Genomic DNA, 19,748 nt, shown 5'->3' with positions numbered 1-19,748 from the left:
GTGCCTATGCTTGGCTTATATGGGGAGGGGGTGAGGGGGATCAGCGGGTGCGCCATATACATGTACCCAGTACGCGGGAAGAATGGACAGGACAATTTCAAAGAATTTGGCATTGTATGTATCATGAAATTATATCTATTGTAAACTGTATTTGAGATACAGACTTTTATTCTGTATGTTTTGTTAAGATATATTATTAAGATATAAAGTAATAATAGTATTATATATTAACTATTTTAGGAATCGCGCGATATTTGATTCTGAAGATTAACAACTTTCGCATATTATGCAGGTTACAAAATGGTTTTTTACATATAAATTGATCACATTTACAACATTTTAAGGTAGTACTGCTAGTTTTACACAATTTACATTTACCTCGCTTGTGATTAGTTATTGCTAGACTGCGGATCTTTATGTATTTATACGAAACAATTGAGTAGATGAAATTCAAAATCGTTGAAAAATTTAAAAAATTTTAAATGTCAATACATGATTTCTGCTCTATTACAATCATTCAGGGAAGAAATAACATTCAATTTAATTTCTATTTCTTGCCATCGATGAAATGATACGTTGGTATCAAATCTGTAACTTTCCCTGCAACTTTTAATACAGCACGTTCGCACCATTTGGAATAATTTGGAATTACTACACAAAATTTACACGGAGCAAGTGTATAATGGCGTATTGTGTCGGCGTCGGTCTGCCGTTTCAGCCATTTTTAAATTATCTTAAGACTCACAGTGGGTCCGTTTTCGTCCTACATCAGACATCAGCCCTCACAGACGAGCGTTCGGAAGGGATGTGTCGGTGTCTTTTCGTCCGTTTTCGTCCAGCAAGGTGCTCACAGTGGGCCAGAAACCGGACGAAATGGTCAAAATCACGGGGAGCCGAACCTATTTCAGGTACTTCGAGAAGGGTAACAATGAACAAACCCCATGGGGCCTCGACGTCTGACGATGTAGGAGGAAAATCAAATAATTTTGTTTTTCGTCCGGCGTAGGACGGTGGAGCGCAGGCTTGCCATATTCCGCGCGTGCCAGGCCCCTTACCGCTGCGCCCCTCGCCCATCTGCTGGGCTAAGCCCGCCTGGCTTGCCCCACTCGTCCCACGCGTGCGCGTTGAGCAAGCTAACGGGTGTCCCATAAAGACTTCACTTTCACCCAAGCCAAGCCGTCCGTGGCGTCGCGCGGAACAAAAGAACGCCCGTTAGGTTCCCTACCTGCTCCCACTGGCGAGAAGTGGGGCAAGCCAGGCGGGCTTAGCCCAGCAGATTGGCGAGGGGCGCAGCGGTAAGGGGCCTGGCACGCGCGGAATATGGCAAGCCTGGTGCAGCGTTCACTTCAAATAATTTTCATGTCGCCAATTTTGAAGTATCCGTATTTTTAAAGACGGGTCCGTAAATAAGATACATGGGGCTATATTATCATAATTTTTATTTTTTCAATTTTCTGGTGCAATGATAGCTATGGACCTGTTTAAAACAATTGCAAAATAAACTATGAAAACAAATATTTTTTCAACTGAAATCATTTTTATTAAATACTCTTATGGTTACACTATGATATAATTTAATGAAAAACTTGTGACTTTGGGTATTCGGATAGTGTTTTCATATTTTCTTAGTTTTGAAAATCTTAATCTTAATAAATGTGGATTCGAAATAATCGTTTACCTCGCTCTTTCCAAAACCATCGTGACCTTATTTGTCGGAAAGTCACAAAAAGTCGCGAACTTTTGGATTATAACCAAATAAAAATCGGTGGGACTCGTAGTCTCAATAACATACAAAAAAAATTAATAATTAGCTTTATATTTCTTATAATTTAAAGTAATGTACTCACCGCACTGAATAATATCTACACTCTGAAACTTTCGAAAATCAAGGAGTGCATATACACAAAAACAACAAAGAAATAAGAAAAAATGTTTTCCTTCAAATGTATGTCACAGTTCTTTCGAATGTCAGTGTTTGGGTTAGGTTCTATTACAATCTATGATCGATGCATTAATACTGTAATGTATATCAATACACAGAGATTTTTAAAAATGACATAATAAACGAATTATTGCCATGTCTTGGGAATTTTGCACCACTGTGCGACGTACGATAGCGTAGCGTCTATAAAACATTGGCCATGCAAATGGTCGGGTCATTATTGGGCGATCGACGGCGAAGCTATTTTTCAGAAAGCTGTTTTTAGCGCGTCCTATTCATAATGTTTTACTGTAAAGTAATTTTTAAGTTAACACAAGTCAACACGTATTGTCCGAGAAAGTGTCGACTTCCAGCTCAATAGTAATGACCTGTCATAAATCTTTCCATAGAGAACAGCCCCGGGAACGGCACATAAACAAATCGAGCCTATGATCGCTAGGTTTGCCTATCCCCACCACAACCGCGCCCGTAGTCCCAATGCTTTGACTTCGAGGTTGCACGCTACATGGTATGTGTGGCCGCTGTAGCCAATATTTCGTCGACAGCCGAAAATGCGTGTGAAACGAGGTCTGCCTCCTCCGTTCTGATCCAATCGGCCGTTCATTCGTTCCTAGAGACACGTCACCGTAGTCCTGCCTGGTAACCTTCTTCTCACGCTCGCATCAATACAATGTCACCAGTTCGGACCCATACGAGATGGCGCCTTGCCACCCCCTAGAATCACGTAGTAGTGGGCGGTAACGGTGTAATATCTTAACCCACTCAGAGTTGTGCTAATTCAATTATACAATTAAATTACATTGTATTTCAATTATACATATAGTAATTCATCTACGTCATCACTGAATTACATATTACATTAAAATACAGCTCTCCAAATTATAGTCCAGAACTTTGAAGAAGTGCGGATATATTTTTATGTTTTTCGTTCATATGTGTGTGTGTGCTTGTTTGCTGTCCATGCGGTGTAGTTTCTATTCCTCGTCCTCCTTCATAATACGTACCGCTATTTTATAATTGTACTCCAATTGCAATTACGAATTACATTGTACTTTAATTGAATGAAGATATGAATTATAAATTACAATATGACTGAATTACAATGTAATCAATTAGTTTGTATTAGGTCGGAGAGAAAGTCCTTACGGTTTTTGTTATTTTGATTTTAATTAAAACCGCGAGAATTTTCTTTTCGGCCTAATAATTTTGATTCCTCGAGTAATTCAATTGTAATTCTGCACAACTCGGAACCCACTGCTGTTCCGCTATCGCTTCGCGTACGGGCATTGTATTTGACTACTTGTTGGACATAAACAAATTGAAAATGTTTTTTCACTACATGAAAGGTGTCCCATCTCAACTTGGCCAAAGGTGTCTTCCACGTGGAAGACAGATAAAAGAGTCACTGTACACGATGTGCGGGTGGACGGGAAACCCTAAATATAAATAGCTGCAGCCTACAACTGACCGTGAAGGTCGGCAAGGTTTATAACACATAATTGCTATTGAGGCTCAGGGAAATTTCAGAGTCTTTCTTCGTGGCTCCGACAATAAAGTAATAACGAACTAAATACATTTAAGAGAGGTTTTCTCTCAAAAATTGCAAGGAAGTCACGTGCGTAAGAAAGGCACATTTTTCAACTGTAAACAAATATTGTGATGTTATTATAAAAGATATTGAATTGTTCTTTGCAGCAGAAGGTTCTGTACACTTTTCCGAATACACTTATATCCAATATTAACACATTATGATTGTTTAAATATGTTTAAACAATGGTTTCGGAAAGAGCGAGACAAACGATTTTTTCGAATCCATATTTATTAGCTTAAGATTTTTAAAACAGAAAATGGGGGGGGGAACACTATCGGAATACCCAAAATTTCATCGAAAACGGTTGAAGCATAAAACAAATATGTATAGTGGCCATTGAAAGATGTAAAGATACTGTTACGAGCCAGGGCCGCGAGCAGCACGAGTGGCCGGCGAAGGGTTATTACCCTAGGAATATGATATAAATTTGTTAGTTAAGGAACGCGGACGAACCCAATGCGAAATTGGGGAGCCGCTAGGATTATTGACAGCGAGGACGAACCTGACGCGAAGTCAGGGAGCCTCTAGGAATGGAGTCAAACGCAGACGAACCCGATGCAAAACCGGGGAGCTGCTAGGAGGTTGTATAATAGCACAGACGAACCTGATGCGAAATCAGGGAGCTGTTAGGATGCGGACGAACCCAATGCGAAACTGGGGAGCCGCTAGGTTGGATAAATCTCTGTTCGGACAATTGGAATGTCGCGAAAGAACCTGATGGTTAATCAGGGAATTGCTAGGATAATTAGTAAGCCTCGTAACTAGTATAATTTAATTGATACAATCCGAGCGGTAAGATGTGTATTTGTGTCGCGAATGAACTGAATTTAGAATAGGAAAGAAATTGAAAGGTGGTATTACCTAAGCTAAGACGCACGGTGTTGACGCACTGGCAATGCGGGGGACTCGGAGCAACCTTGTCACTGCCTAACAGATTTTAGACCGAACTCGCGGAATCTGTACGGTTAAACTTTGATTCAAAAGGAACGAACGTCCGATCTCACTGGTAGTTGACTTCCGAGATGCAGCACGACGCGACACTATTCGTGATTACGACAGTACTAGCCCACGAGAGTAGAAATGTAAGGGCTTATATAGCCCTGCAATGACGGGTGGTACTTATCAGTACCCTTCAAGTGAACATTCGTATTTTGTCAACGACCAGTTGGTCGTGCGTACGTTTGGGCCCTAAACTAACCTAAACAATTATGTAGATTTATCTAGGGTAGCTCTGTTCGTTTATCTAGGACGGTTCCTGCCAGAGATGATATTGAACACCTGTTCGTCATCCGTAACATCTCCCAACCAAGAAGAAACATCGCGGTTCCCGTGATGCTTTCTCATCAGGAAGGAAACGTCCTAGATACAATAGACTTTAAGAAAAAAAAGAAAAAAGTGGAGAGAAAAAAAAAATAAAATGAAGAGAAAAAAATTTTTAACGAGTGTAGTGTAGGTGTAAGTGTACTTATTGCTAGGTGGTGCTCAGGTAGAGACTGCTGTCGGTGGAGGTAGTCCTGCTCCTTAGAAGATCGTTATGCATGGTTTCCATTTGCTGCTATATTACGGATTCGGACTATATTTGTTATTAGTTCCGATAAATAGTCTCCATATGTCTTCAAAATTGTACCGGTTGGAAATGAGGTTGGCTCTCGAGCCTGTTTACCAAAAATTAATTCATATGGTGTGAAGTTGGTAGCTTCATGAACAGACGTATTATAAGAAAACATTGCAAACGGAATTAATAAATCTCAATCCTCGTAGTTCTCCATATAGTGTTTGAGGTATTCTGTAAGAACAATATGGCTTCGCTCCAATGATCCATTAGTTTGTGGTCGGTATCCGGAGGTGGTGATTTGTTTAATCTTGAATATTTCTGACAGATTTGTCATAGTTCCAATAAAGCTGGTTCCCTTATCTGTGAGTATGGCTCGAGGTTGTAACCGTATTTATGTTACTTCCTTAATTACTATAGATTGAACGTAATAGAATATACTTTTCTCAACAATTAATGATAATGAATGATTTAGATACGATATAATTAGTTCGTGCCTCCAGGCACTGGAAGCGGAGAGGTTTGGATTATCTGATAAATAAGTTGAGAACCAGTTAGGAGGTAAAAGTAGGGTATATTGTACCATGCTTTGTATACAGGTTTTTCTATATAGGAATCATCCGTCAGGATTATTGCCTCTCGGCGTCAACACGCTGGTATGTTTCACATTCGTTCGCCGACAATTATTATACTCGGTGTTGTAAATCAATACCGTGAGATAACCCTACTTCTCCGAAATACAAAAGTTCTCAGAGGAACCGTTCTATGTAATATATAATGAAAATGTATAAACCGTGACGAATACAGTTTCGCTCGCGAATCAAAAGAAACTTGCACGCAGGCAAGATAATATATTTTTAACCGAAAACTCCTACTACAAATACGGTCGCCAAACGCGATACTTCAAATTATAGCCACGCTCCCAGTACACCCACGAGACGCTACGTCTGGTATCGTTTCAACAATCGTTATTGATCTGGACTTAGATGTTAAAGGTAACCCGGACAACAAATGACCGTTGAAACACATAGATACTCTGCCGATTGCTCGGAGAAGTATGCTGTATGCCAACACGTACAAAGCGCCTCTTTACTATGCAACACCAAAAGAGTGAATCCTTCTGCGCTATTAAGCGAGCCTGATTCCACTCCGGTTCTGGAATAGTAAATCAACACAGTACATAATCACTTTTGTCATTTGAACGTATAAAACCCCGACAGATGACGATCGTCGTATCACATACGTACTCTGCCGATTTCTCGGAGAAATACATATATGCCGACACGTACAAAACTCCTTTTACTAGGCTTCACCGAAGGAGTGAATTCGTCTGCGCTATTAAGCGAGCCTGATCTCACTCCGGTTCTAGAATCGCAAATAAGAGTCGTACTAAATCCGTCTGTCGTTCAATTATGATTTTAATGATAATCACACGACTCTATCTATCGACAGTTCCTATTAGATTGCCGTCTTCTCGTACGTTACCTTTACACTTGACTCTACGCCGACACGATCGTCACACACGATAATAGTTATTAATCTCGGCTGTGCCACAGTACGGTTTGTACTTGTGACTCCTCGGTTTGAGGCGCGTACAAGACGAAGGCAATCTAGGCGGTTTGACTAGAAATGCGAAGTCGGTTTGACTTCTCGAACGAGTACCGGTTTTCGCCGGATCTATTAGAGTCGCGTGTTATTAGACCCGCTTCCAGACGTAGAGTGATGAATTTGCTTCGCGCATCGACCTCCTTCGATCTGTATCGAGTGGGAATCGGTGCGCGCGCATCCTAATTAATCGGGAATGATCTGCGGTCCTTTATTTTGACAAGGATCGCAGATCTTGTCGCGGCTCGTTGTGGTGGGGATTCGCGATAGTCCCTCTCGCTCCCACTCGATATGTAACTGGTACGGTTACAAGGTGTCCCATATATTGCAATAAAATGCCGTGCAAAAGCATCTGCGATGGTGGTGGCTCGGATATTAGGTATCGCTACTGCAATACAATATTTGGTTAGATTATCCTGCATGGTGAGAATGTGTCGGTTCCCTCCAGGTGTAATTGGTAATGGTCCAACGGTATCTAATGAAATTTTGTCAAATGCGTCCAACGGTGTGTCAGTGATCAACATAGGTTGACGAGTTTTCGTTCTGACTAATTTTTGCTCCTGACAACTTTTACATTTTCGGATGTAATCCTGAATTTCGTTGCGCATGTGCGGCCAATGATGATCTCCGGTGGCGGATATTCGAAAAGATTTGCTCCTATTTTGTTCTAAAGCAGATTGAAGAGTTTTCAATCCATTAATTATATCCAATCTTTTTGGTTTATCATAGAAGTTATCAGAAATTACAATGCTAAAGGTTTTAAATGACCCATTGTTTGAAATTATGACCTGTCCCTTTTTCGGTCGTGCAGCTAAAAGTTCCTGCTTATTTATCAATCCCGTGTCCAGTAACAGTTTTCCTACGGGGGTTATTAGGTTGCGATCAGCTGTTATGAAATGTACATAATGATCTTCCTTTGCGGTAAGGGTGTTTGAAGAAATGCTAATCCTCTGTTTCGGTTCCGGCGGCTCTTCCAGGTCAGTTTCGGTAGAAGAACCATCGGTATCGGCGTCAACGAAAGGGTAAGGGTCGGATGTGCGATCAGGTAGTTGCCGCGTCCTTGCTTTGCGTATTATATTGTTTGGAAATCGAATTACGTTGGGTTGCAAAATTCCACCTATTTCAGGAAATGGTACCTGCGGTATGTAGGGTACATCCTGCTGTCAATTAAAGATTTTGCTTTTGTAGTGAAATCTGGTACGAATCTTCGGTAATATCCTACTAAACCCAAAAACTGTTGTATATTTTTCTGTGAGGTAGGCGTTGGGAAATCCTTGACAGCCTTTAATTTTCGGGGATCAGGTTTTACTCCCTGTCTTGAAATAATATGTTCAAGGTATGCAACTTCTTTTCGTAAGAATTCGCATTTATTGGTTTGAAGAGTTAAACCATGTTCTCGCAAACGGTTTAATAATTTCCTGACTTTAATGTTGTGTTCGTGTAAAGACGCAGCGTAAACCACGATATCATCCAGGTAAATGAAAACGTCCGTTCCCTGGAGTCCAGTTAATACCTGATCCATGAGGCGTTGAAAAGTAGGTGGTGCATTTTTCAAACCAAACGGCATTCGTGAAAATTCATAATGTCCATTAGGGGTGGTGAAAGCTGTCTTCTGTCTGTCTTTCGGATCCATTTCTATTTGGTGAAACCCACTGGCGAGATCGAAAACGGAGAAGTATTTGGCTCCTCCGAGACGATCCAATATTTCCGTAATTTGAGGCAGTGGATATTTATCGGAAATGGTCTTCTCGTTAAGCGCATGAAAATCTATTACCATGCGCCAACGTTTGTTTCCTTGCGCATCTGGTTTTTTGGGTACAATCCACAAGGGTGAATTGTACGGAGATTTCGACGGAGTAATAATACCATCGGATAATAAGCCATTGATTTGCTTTTTTATTTCCTCTTGGTGTACAGGAGGGTAGCGATACTGTCTCGTGTTAATCGGAATCTCATCAGTTGTATGTAAGGAGTGCTTGAAATCAGATGCCTTCCCTAATTTATCTCCTGGGAGATAAAATCGATCGGGAAATTCCTTTATCAATGCGGTGATGCTACACCGTTCTGCTTTGTTCAGGTGACTCAAATTTAGCGTTTCGGAGATTCCCTGTATCCTATATTCTCTAGTTTTGAAATTACAATGTTGACGTACCTCTGAATAAATATCTTCATCTGATGTGCTCAAAATGTCGTAAGGTTCCACGATTTGTGGCTCTATTTCTACGTCTATGGCTTCCTCGCTAGTGTTGGTTGCCATAACATGACATTTTCCTCCGTCGTTCAGGACGGCGGCTTCTCCTATGTAGAGTTGTTTGTGTGTTTTTATGCGTGGTAAATAGCCTTCTTTTATCCTTGGATTAGCTATTCTTATGGCAATCTGTTGAGATGTTCGGGCATCGATGCGATGTTTGGTCCGTACATCTGAGTCCTGCTGGTAATTTGAAAATCGAATAGGCCTGATGGGCTTATTTTTTAATACCAGTGTCCCATGGTAATAAGAAATTTCTGCTTCTTCCTGTTTTAAAAATGGGCTTCCTATAAGTCCATCTGCTTCTATTGCAAGGCGCTTCACTACGTAGAAAAACGCAGGAGCTTCGTGTATGTGAAGTATCGTAGTTCCTAGAGTGCGAATTGGATTTGTAGTAAGACCGGTTATTTCAATTTCTTCGCGTGAAACAATTTCTGCTCCTTCTCCTAAAACGTCAAGAACTACTAAATTTACGGATGCTCCACCATCAATTAGAAATTCTCCCGTGCCTGATTCCAGTTCTGGGATTTTGATTTTGATTCGTGGTGCTGGAGCTTCCTTGATGAGGGTTTTTCCTCGAAGCGGACAGTTCTTTGGCGAACTTCTTTGTTTTCGCTCATCGTGTCGCCTGTACGGTGAGCGCGATCGAAGTTTAAAGATTTGTTCGATTCCACGGACGAATCTCGCGAATCTCTTTGGAATCGCGGACTACGCGGTCGATTCTTGCAGAATTTTCCATCGTGTCCGGATGTTCCGCAATGCCAACAATACGATTTTGACATGCGATTCCTATCAGAATTTTTTAAAATTGTATACCGTTTCTCTCCGTCTCTCACAATTGACGAATCCGAACGGTTGGAGGGGGAACCGGAGGGGCTCCTGTGACGCAAGGTCCAGGCAGACGCTCGTCCTTCTCTTTCCTCCTCAAAACCAGATGGTCTCGTGCGTTGATCCCTGTGTCGGTCATATTTGCTTGGAGATAAGGGATATGACACTTCACGATCGCGGTAGCGAGAGTCCTGGTCATATGAATCTCGGCGGGACCACCTTGATGGTGATTCACTCCGAGGCGAATGTCGTCGGTTTCTTAATCTTTTATCTATCTGTAGCACGGCGTCGTAAGCATCCTCCAGATTTTTTATATCCTTCAAGATAGCCGACACCTTCAGGGAAATCCGATCCGGTAATCCATCGATGAAGTTTTCAATGACGTCCTTTTCCATCAATTTGATAAATTCTTCAGCATGTGCCTCGTATTTTTTCCTCATGGCTCCGCGCGTACAGTAGACCAAGTGGCTTGTCCTATCGATGTATTGTCGTAGGCTCTCTCCTTCGCGAATGTGTAGTTTCGCGATTTCCACTTGATAATATGATAGGCTCTTGCCGGGTGCGAACCGTTTCTTCAAATGTTGAATTAACGCTTTTACGCTAGTAAACTTGTGCTCTAATGTGCATCTACGTGCTGGCCCGACGAGCTTAGTAAGAACAATTGCCAGATACTCGGTTTCCGTACCCTCCGGAATCAAAGTTAACCCGTCCTCTAAAGTTTGTGCGAAACGAATCAAAGAGGGGTCTTCCCCGTTAAAGGTCGGAATTGTCGAAGTAATATTCTGTAAGCATGTCTTTTGCGTCAACAGCGACATAGAATTTGCAAGTGAAACCGTCAAGTTCATTATGTCAACGGAAGAAGTATTTGCAGCTGAATTCGGCATTTTTTAAAAAAATGTAACTAGAGAAAACTAGTATATTACCGAAACCTTTCAACTAGGAAAACTAGTATATAGAAACCTTTTAACTAGGAAAACTAGTATATTATTGGTATAAAAGCGTGACTAGCGAAAACTAGTATATTGCTAATAATATTGAGACGTAACTAGGAAAACTAGTATATTGTCAATACTCAGCTACGAGTAATTTAACGTAGTAAACCCAAAATTAAAGTGATCCTAAAATAATTGAACACGATCCCACCGCTGTCACCAGTTCTGTTACGAGCCAGGGCCGCGAGCAGCACGAGTGGCCGGCGAAGGGTTATTACCCTAGGAATATGATATAAATTTGTTAGTTAAGGAACGCGGACGAACCCAATGCGAAATTGGGGAGCCGCTAGGATTATTGACAGCGAGGACGAACCTGACGCGAAGTCAGGGAGCCTCTAGGAATGGAGTCAAACGCAGACGAACCCGATGCAAAACCGGGGAGCTGCTAGGAGGTTGTATAATAGCACAGACGAACCTGATGCGAAATCAGGGAGCTGTTAGGATGCGGACGAACCCAATGCGAAACTGGGGAGCCGCTAGGTTGGATAAATCTCTGTTCGGACAATTGGAATGTCGCGAAAGAACCTGATGGTTAATCAGGGAATTGCTAGGATAATTAGTAAGCCTCGTAACTAGTATAATTTAATTGATACAATCCTAGCGGTAAGATTGTATCATGTGGGGACGTTCAATTACTTGGTTAGGATATTGGACGATAATTATGAGTTTAATGAATTTGAGTTAATTATCAAAAGAAGACAAATATATTCTTACTATAGAGTTTCGTTCTACAAGTGTATTTGTGTCGCGAATGAACTGAATTTAGAATAGGAAAGAAATTGAAAGGTGGTATTACCTAAGCTAAGACGCACGGTGTTGACGCACTGGCAATGCGGGGGACTCGGAGCAACCTTGTCACTGCCTAACAGATTTTAGACCGAACTCGCGGAATCTGTACGGTTAAACTTTGATTCAAAAGGAACGAACGTCCGATCTCACTGGTAGTTGACTTCCGAGATGCAGCACGACGCGACACTATTCGTGATTACGACAGTACTAGCCCACGAGAGTAGAAATGTAAGGGCTTATATAGCCCTGCAATGACGGGTGGTACTTATCAGTACCCTTCAAGTGAACATTCGTATTTTGTCAACGACCAGTTGGTCGTGCGTACGTTTGGGCCCTAAACTAACCTAAACAATTATGTAGATTTATCTAGGGTAGCTCTGTTCGTTTATCTAGGACGGTTCCTGCCAGAGATGATATTGAACACCTGTTCGTCATCCGTAACAATACGAATCTTTGAATTTTTGTGCTTACGATTGTAATTGAGTATCCCCACATTTCCATGCGAAATAGGACTACTGTTTCGGATTTTGTTCAAATTTGGATATGTTGCAGTCTTTAGTAAAATATGAACGTATCTCAAAGAAATTGAAATTTGCAAATTGATGGTTTACGGACATGTAATACGTATGAGGTATCACAAGTTTTTCATTATATTACAACGGCTAAACTAGCAAATCGATGAAACTTTGTTTCGGGTACTCATAGTGAAACCATCAGAGTGTTTAATAAAAATTATTTCAGTTCAGAAAATATTTGTTTTCATAGTTTATTTTGCAATTGTTTTAAACAGGTGCATTGCTATGAAAGCACCAGAAAATAAAAAAAATAAAAATAATAATAATATAGCCCCAAGTGTCCTCTTTACGGACCCGTTTTTAAAAATACGGATACTTCAAAATTGGCGACATGAGAATTATTTGAAGTGAACGCTGCACCCAAATATATGGCGCGAGGGCCGTCCTGTCGGTTGATGCACGACAAAACTAGAAGGGCCTCACAGACGGGCCCACCCACTCATTTGCGATGTCTGGCCGAAGCCTCTGACGTCACTAGGTCTGTCGGCGCGGCGCACAGTGGTCTGAAAGCGGCAAAAACCCCATATTTTCAAGTTTCTTAAAAAAACAAATTTTTTATATTTTTGACTAGTAGGAGAGTAAATTCAAACATTTCTAGGATGAATCAGTTCAAAATCCAAATTCACTTTGTTGTAGAACGTCTTAAAGTTGGCCATGCTAAGCATACCTAGTTTTCAGCATAAATTCAAGCGCATGTTTGAAGAAACCCTATAAGCCTGTGTTACGTCCCGAGTCGGAAATGATCCGACAAAACGAGCCCAGACGGGGCGGGGACGTAACCGCCTAATTTAATGAGACGATCTTAGACCCACGTGGCGCGTAACGTCCACGTCTGGTCAGGGACCCGATACCGGTGTTCGTCGTTGTTAAAAAGGCGAAGAGGGGAATGAATGCGAACCGAGACGGACGTCGTCCGTCGTAAACACCGCGTAGAACTAAACACACGTCGCTGCGGAGGTGACGGTTCCCAGTGGTCGAAGTGTCACTACGTGGGTATGTGCAAATCGTCCGAACTCGTGGGTTTGCTCGATTCGAGGCAGGATATTTCGGTCGAAGGGAATGAGTGTTCTCTCGGTACCGAGCACCCTCTGGGCTCAGACGTACACGATTGAAACACTAATTTTAGGGTTAGAGGAACGAATATAGGAAGTCTAAGGAATTTGAGGAATAGGTCGGAGTCGAGCAACCCGATGAACCACGACGCGCACACACACTTTCGCGATCACTTTAACCGGTCACCGGGAACGACACTTTAGAAGTACCGAGCTTCGTAGAAGCTAATAATATCGAGGAATGGGGTAGAAAGCTAAATGAAGTAGAAAAGAATAGAGTTAGACAAACAAAGTATAATGAACCAGAATAGATACAAAGTAATGATTTGCGAGCGAGCTCGTACCAAACAAAATAGCGCAGAAATAGCAATTATAATGTACAAGATAGCGCGAGCAAGCTCGTATGAACAAAATAGCACAGAAAGCAATTATAATATGAAAGATAATGCGAGCAAGCTCGTATGAACAAAATAGCGCAGAAAAAGCAATTATAATATGAAAGATAATGCGAGCAAGCTCGTATGAACAAAATAGCACAGAAATAGCAATTATAATATGAAAGATAATGCGAACAAGTTCGTATGAACAAAATAGCACAGAATAATATCTGTAAATATGGTATAAGAATCTACGAGCAAACTCGACTGATAATTTAGAAACAATTGAAATATAATTGTAATGAAAATGGTAGAAATGGTAAGGTGCAATACGACCTGAGTATCGTGAGCGATTTGGAACAGAGTCCGAAAACGCGAGAAAATGGACTAAACTGGATTGAAGTCCGAAAACGCGATTGAACTGTACTCGACTGAAGACGCTAGAGAACTGAATGGTATAAATTCCGAAACTGGAAGAGAGAGGGATTCGCGCGATTTCGTCTTATTTATAATAAGAGCGCGGACCATAGGGATTCGGTGAACCGTGAAGTCCTTTGTCTAAATCGTACGAGGTACGGACGAATATGTTGTCGTCGATGTATACTTTTCGCTGTTTGAACGAGACGACGGTTTAGAATGTACGTACACCTGTACTCGCGGTTGCCATGGTGGCGTCCGCTTGTACCGGTGACTATTGCGTCTTTTCCGATTCCCTATGTTCACGCTCACGGGGATATGTATATATATATAAATACGCGTAAGATATATATACATATCGCTGTGTACAGGTTTAAACGCGATTTCGGTTTGGATTTTACGAAGGAGGTATAAGCATGTATAAGTATACCATATGTATATACATGTATATACGGCGAGAATTTGCTCGTTCGAGCAAAGCCAACGCAACACGTCGGTACGACGTTACACCTGTAAAAATAGTAATGTAAATAATGTTTTCTTTTCTGACTTCCTTCAAGTACGAAGACCCGGAGTAAATCGCGAAAAAGGTTTATTTTTAATTTTTTCGAGTAGTTTTGCAGATAATGCTATTAAACGGGGAAAAGAGCAACGTTAATGAAGTTTGAAAGACGATATCTCTCTTGCGCCAAACTGCGCCAAGGTGCCAATGGAAAAATAACGTTTTTTGCAATTACAAAAACTTATAAAGAAAATATTAATACGAAAATGGGTATGTTCGTTTTTTTTTATAATTTATAGAATGTGCAAATTAAACATGGATTCCCGAAAGTGTTTCATCACCCCCAAACATTTAGAACACTTTTACGGCAATGCCAATTATTATCTGCTTTACCGTTAAAAATGTAAAGAAGCGTGTTCTATTGCTTCGTTGTGCTGTTTTTCTTCCGTGATTTTATTAATATTTTTCTTAAGTATCTTCCATGATTTTATTAATATTTTTCGAAAATATCTCTCATTAGCTTTTATATCATATTTGTCTAATATAATGTACAACCAGTATTATATTTTTTATACTTGGTACAGTAAAGCCTTGATCGAAGTGGTTCTCTTGTTTACATTCGGCGCGGCCGTCAAGGTCACGAAGAAATAGTAGGACCACACAGGATCTAAGAAATAGCACGAACCCGAGGGTTTTCCTGAGGTCAAGGCTTTGCTGTATACGCTCAAATAATAATCAATTCAGCGATTTCGTAAGAATATATTTGTGCGAGGGGTAGTAATCTACAGGAAACTTTATTCACATTGTATATTTTCTCACCTAGGGGGGGGGGGGGCACCAGGAATCATATGTGTGAATAGGTGTAAGCTCTACCTGACGATGAAGTTTCAATCCGATTTTAAGACATCTACGAAAATTGTTGTGGATGTCTTAAAATTTTTATGACCGATGATTTTCATGGGCACTGTAATCTCTATGTAAAATCTGGTTGACTATACTGTTCGTTGTGAATGAGGTTGGACTTGACACGTGTGACCATTATCAGCAATTTATTTCTATTAATCTGTAAAATTCTCCTTCCTTTAATAAATTGCTCAACGTTCGAATAAAATATATAAAATTGCTCGAAGTAAAAAGTTAATGGACATATTTTCAATGCAACTATGTTTACGTTGACGTCACGTGTCCTTATTCCAAGTGGGCAGTTGTTTTATGGAAATATATATGTATATCCAAATTTGAAAATGATATTTTATGAATTTCAAGACGTATGTAAATAATAGGAACGCATATTTATCGTTGATAGGTGCCTTTTTTTATTATTATTATTATTATTATTATTATTATTATTATTATTATTATTATTATTATTATTATTATTATTATTATTATTATTATTATTATAATATTATTATTATTATTATATAATATTATATAATATTATATTATATATTAATATTATATATATATTATATAATAATATTATAATATATAATATAATATTATAATATATAATATTATTATAATATAATATTATATAATATTATTATATAATATATAATATTATATAATATTATTATATAATATAATATTATATAAATATAATATTATAAAAAATAATAATATTATATTATAATAATAATAATAATAATAATAATAATAATAATAATAATAATAATAATAATAATAATAATAATAATAATAATAATAATAATAATAATAATAATAATAATAATAATAATAATAATAATAATAATAATAATAATAATAATAATAATAATAATAATAATAATAATAATAATAATAATAATAATAATAATAATGTCAACGAAGCAAGCAATAAACAGAAAGCGGATTCATAGAATAATGTTTGATCGTTCTCGAGGGTACTCGAGCTGCATCGATATTTTCCCGAAATGAGTACTACACTGAGAAAAAAAAGTAGTTACTTCAATAACACGCGTGTTATTGTAATTTTTTTACTTCGTTGAATATCAATGTATTCTTTCCAATAGTATGAAATTTAGAAGCAAATCGTGATGTATTTGAATTGTCTATCATGAAATGATTGAAAATATTATTTGATTCAATACCGTATATTATTATTCGTAATATTTCTTTGTTTCCTTCAATCAGATATGCTGTTAAAAAATTTGAGAAATGTATTGATTTTTTGTAATTGATAGAAATAGTTAAGTTGTTGGGTGAATAACAGGGACGGTTCAAAAGAAGCAGACAATGCTCAATTCTAAATTTTCTTGACTCAATGATACGAAAATTTCAAAATAATTTTAAACAAATATTGAAGCAAGCATTAATGTGTTTCTATTGAAAGTATCTGACGGTATCTTTTCAATAGAATACGTCACTTATCTCAATAATTTTGCTGCATTTAAATCGATCATATATTATTTATAAAATAAGGAAAACTGCATTGGTTTTTTAGTATTGGCAGAAACATTTTCATTGTTAGTCGAAACCCGACTATGTCAAAACAAATTGAGAACGCTAAATGTAACGTGTCTGCACAAAAACAGACGCGGATATCTACAATATAAATATTATGTAGGTAGTTAGATCGTTTCGGCGTGTCAAAGACGCTGTGCCGCGCGCCGTCTCTTTTTGTTGATACCCGCTCTCCTTCTCGGAGAGCAGTTATACACCGTGTATTATGTAGAGGTGTTACGACTAAGCACCTCTGTAAGGTTGACGTTTTGTGATAGATAGAGGTTAGTTCATCGTTAGATATTTCGTTGTTGTTATACATATATTTTATAGATACATCAGAAGTGGTCGCCCAAAGTGTCGAGTGGTTGCAAAAAAATAATGAACCGTGGAATCTTGTTAAAACGCATTGGGAAGTTACGAATCGCCTAAGGAAAAAAGAATTCATCGCAGGCACGACTGAAAAATTAACAAACATCTTCAATAAATGGCGTGTACTGCATCACCCAGAAGCTTGGAATTTGATGAAATACGATTTTTTAAATAAATACGATTTTTATTCCATCAGTTGCTTTGTTAATTTATTATATAGCGGCAACTTCCTACATGCGCCACAAGAGGGACAGTAGTCGAAAGACCTTTCCCGCAAGTACTCGGTTCCTCAATGATTTGTATATACAGGGTGTCCCAAAATTCGTGAAAATTCCGAAAGGGGGTGGTTCCTGAGACCATTCTAAGAGACATTTTCCTTTGCACCAATGTCAACTGCGGCTTTGTTTAGGAGTTATTAACGAAAAACACGGACCAATCAGAGCGCGCCCTGGTCCGGCGCGCCAAGCCGCGCCGGCAAGCGAGTGTCGCGTTACGCCGTGACATCGCATCGTGACGGCGCTGCGGCCCAGGGCGCGCTCTGATTGGTCCGTGTTTTTCGTTAATAACTCCTAAACAAAGCCGCAGTTGACTTTGGTGCAAAGGAAAATGTCTCTTAGAATGGTCTCAGGAACCACCCTCTTTCGGGATTTTCACGAATTTTGGGACACCCTGTATACAGTCCTCAACCGCCTTCCGACATCCCAACCGTCTAAGGGTACGGGCACAGTGGAGCCGATATCGGTCGGAACTATGACGTCAGAGGCATCGGGCCCGACCTTTCAAATGTGTAGGTAGACTCGTCTGTGAGACCTTTCTAGCTTCGACCGACGTCGACCGACGTCGACCGACAGGACCCCCGCCGCGCGCTTGAATCTCGGTGCAGCGTTCACTTTAAATAATTTTCATGTCGTCAATTTTCAAGTATCAGTATTTTTAAGAACGGGTCCGCAAAGAGGACACGACACTTGGGGCTATATTATCATTATTTTTATTTTTCCAATTTCCTGGCGGTATGATAGCAATGCGCCTGTTTAAAAAACAATTGCAAAATAAACTATGAAAATAAATATTTTTTCAACTGAAATAATTTTTATTAAACACTCTTATGGTTTCACTATGCGCACCCAAAACTAAAATTGTCATTGTTTTGTTAGTTTCTGAAACCTCATATTCCACGTCCGCGTAGAACCATCAATTTTCAAGATTTCAAAGAATTCTCTTTGAGATACGTTCATGACTTTTTCGGATTATAACGTTCATATTAACGTCCAGTTCTAAACGAAAAAAATTAATAATTAGTTTTGTATTTTTTATAATTTAGAGTAATGCACTCACCGCACTGAATAATATCTACACTATAAATGTTTAGAAAATCAAGGAGTGCATATACATTATAACAACAAAGAAAGTAGAAAAAATTTTTTCCTTCAAATGGATGTCGCAATTGTTTCCAATGTCAGCGTTTGTGCTTAGGCTCTATCTCTTATAATCTACATATGATCGATGTATTAATACTGTAATGTATTAATATTTTAATGTATTTCAGTACATATAGATTTTTGAAAATGACGTTACCATAGTAAACGAATTATTGCCACGTCTTGGGGATTTTGCACCACTGTGCGACGTACGATAGCGTAGCGGCTATCGGCACGTGCAATAAAACATTTGGCGCGTCCAATTCATAATTCTTTACTGTAAAGAAATTTTTAAATTACTTTACAACTGAGTTAAGTAAAGTACAACTCGTGTTGTCCGAGAAAGTGCCGACTTCCAGCTCAATAGTAATGATCTGTCATAAACCTCTTCATTGAGAACAGCCCCGGGAACGGGGCAATATTTGCTAGCACATACAAATTGGCGGAATTATAAATGCGGATAGGTATATTAATATACTAAATGAAAACACATAGACGAAGTAGTGAAGAATTTGTCTCTTTGAACAAGATAATAACACTGTCCAACAAATTTCAACTTTTTAAAAGTATTTCGATTCCCACTATGCGATTCTTATAGAGTTTTCCGCGCTGATTCCGAATCTGTTTTTCATTTTTTTTCTATACGTCCAGTTTTTGAGAAAATGGAGTTTAAAAAAAAGACATATTTTTCAACTTTAAACAAATATTGTGATGTTATTATAAAAGATATTGAATTGTTCTTTACAGCAAAAGATTCTGTAGACTTTCCCGAATACAGTGATATCCAATATTAATACATTATGAGTGTTTAAACATGTTTAAACAATGATTAAAGACGGAGAGATATCACTTTTGCACCAATTTTTGCGGATAGTTTCGAATTTATCTCAAAAAATTAGGGTCTAGCGGAAAACCGAACTATACCACGCGATAGAGCAGATTTTTATCTTGAAAAACCCCCGTTTGAAGTTTGCGACATCGACGTTTTTTTCGAACCAGAAAGCAAAATATCTTCGCACGACATGAGTTTCCGCCAGTGGGAA

The sequence above is a fragment of the Lasioglossum baleicum genome, chromosome 18 (assembly GCF_051020765.1).
Source record: "Lasioglossum baleicum chromosome 18, iyLasBale1, whole genome shotgun sequence".
Taxonomy (NCBI): domain Eukaryota; kingdom Metazoa; phylum Arthropoda; class Insecta; order Hymenoptera; family Halictidae; genus Lasioglossum; species Lasioglossum baleicum.
This window is presented reverse-complemented; position numbering follows the sequence as displayed.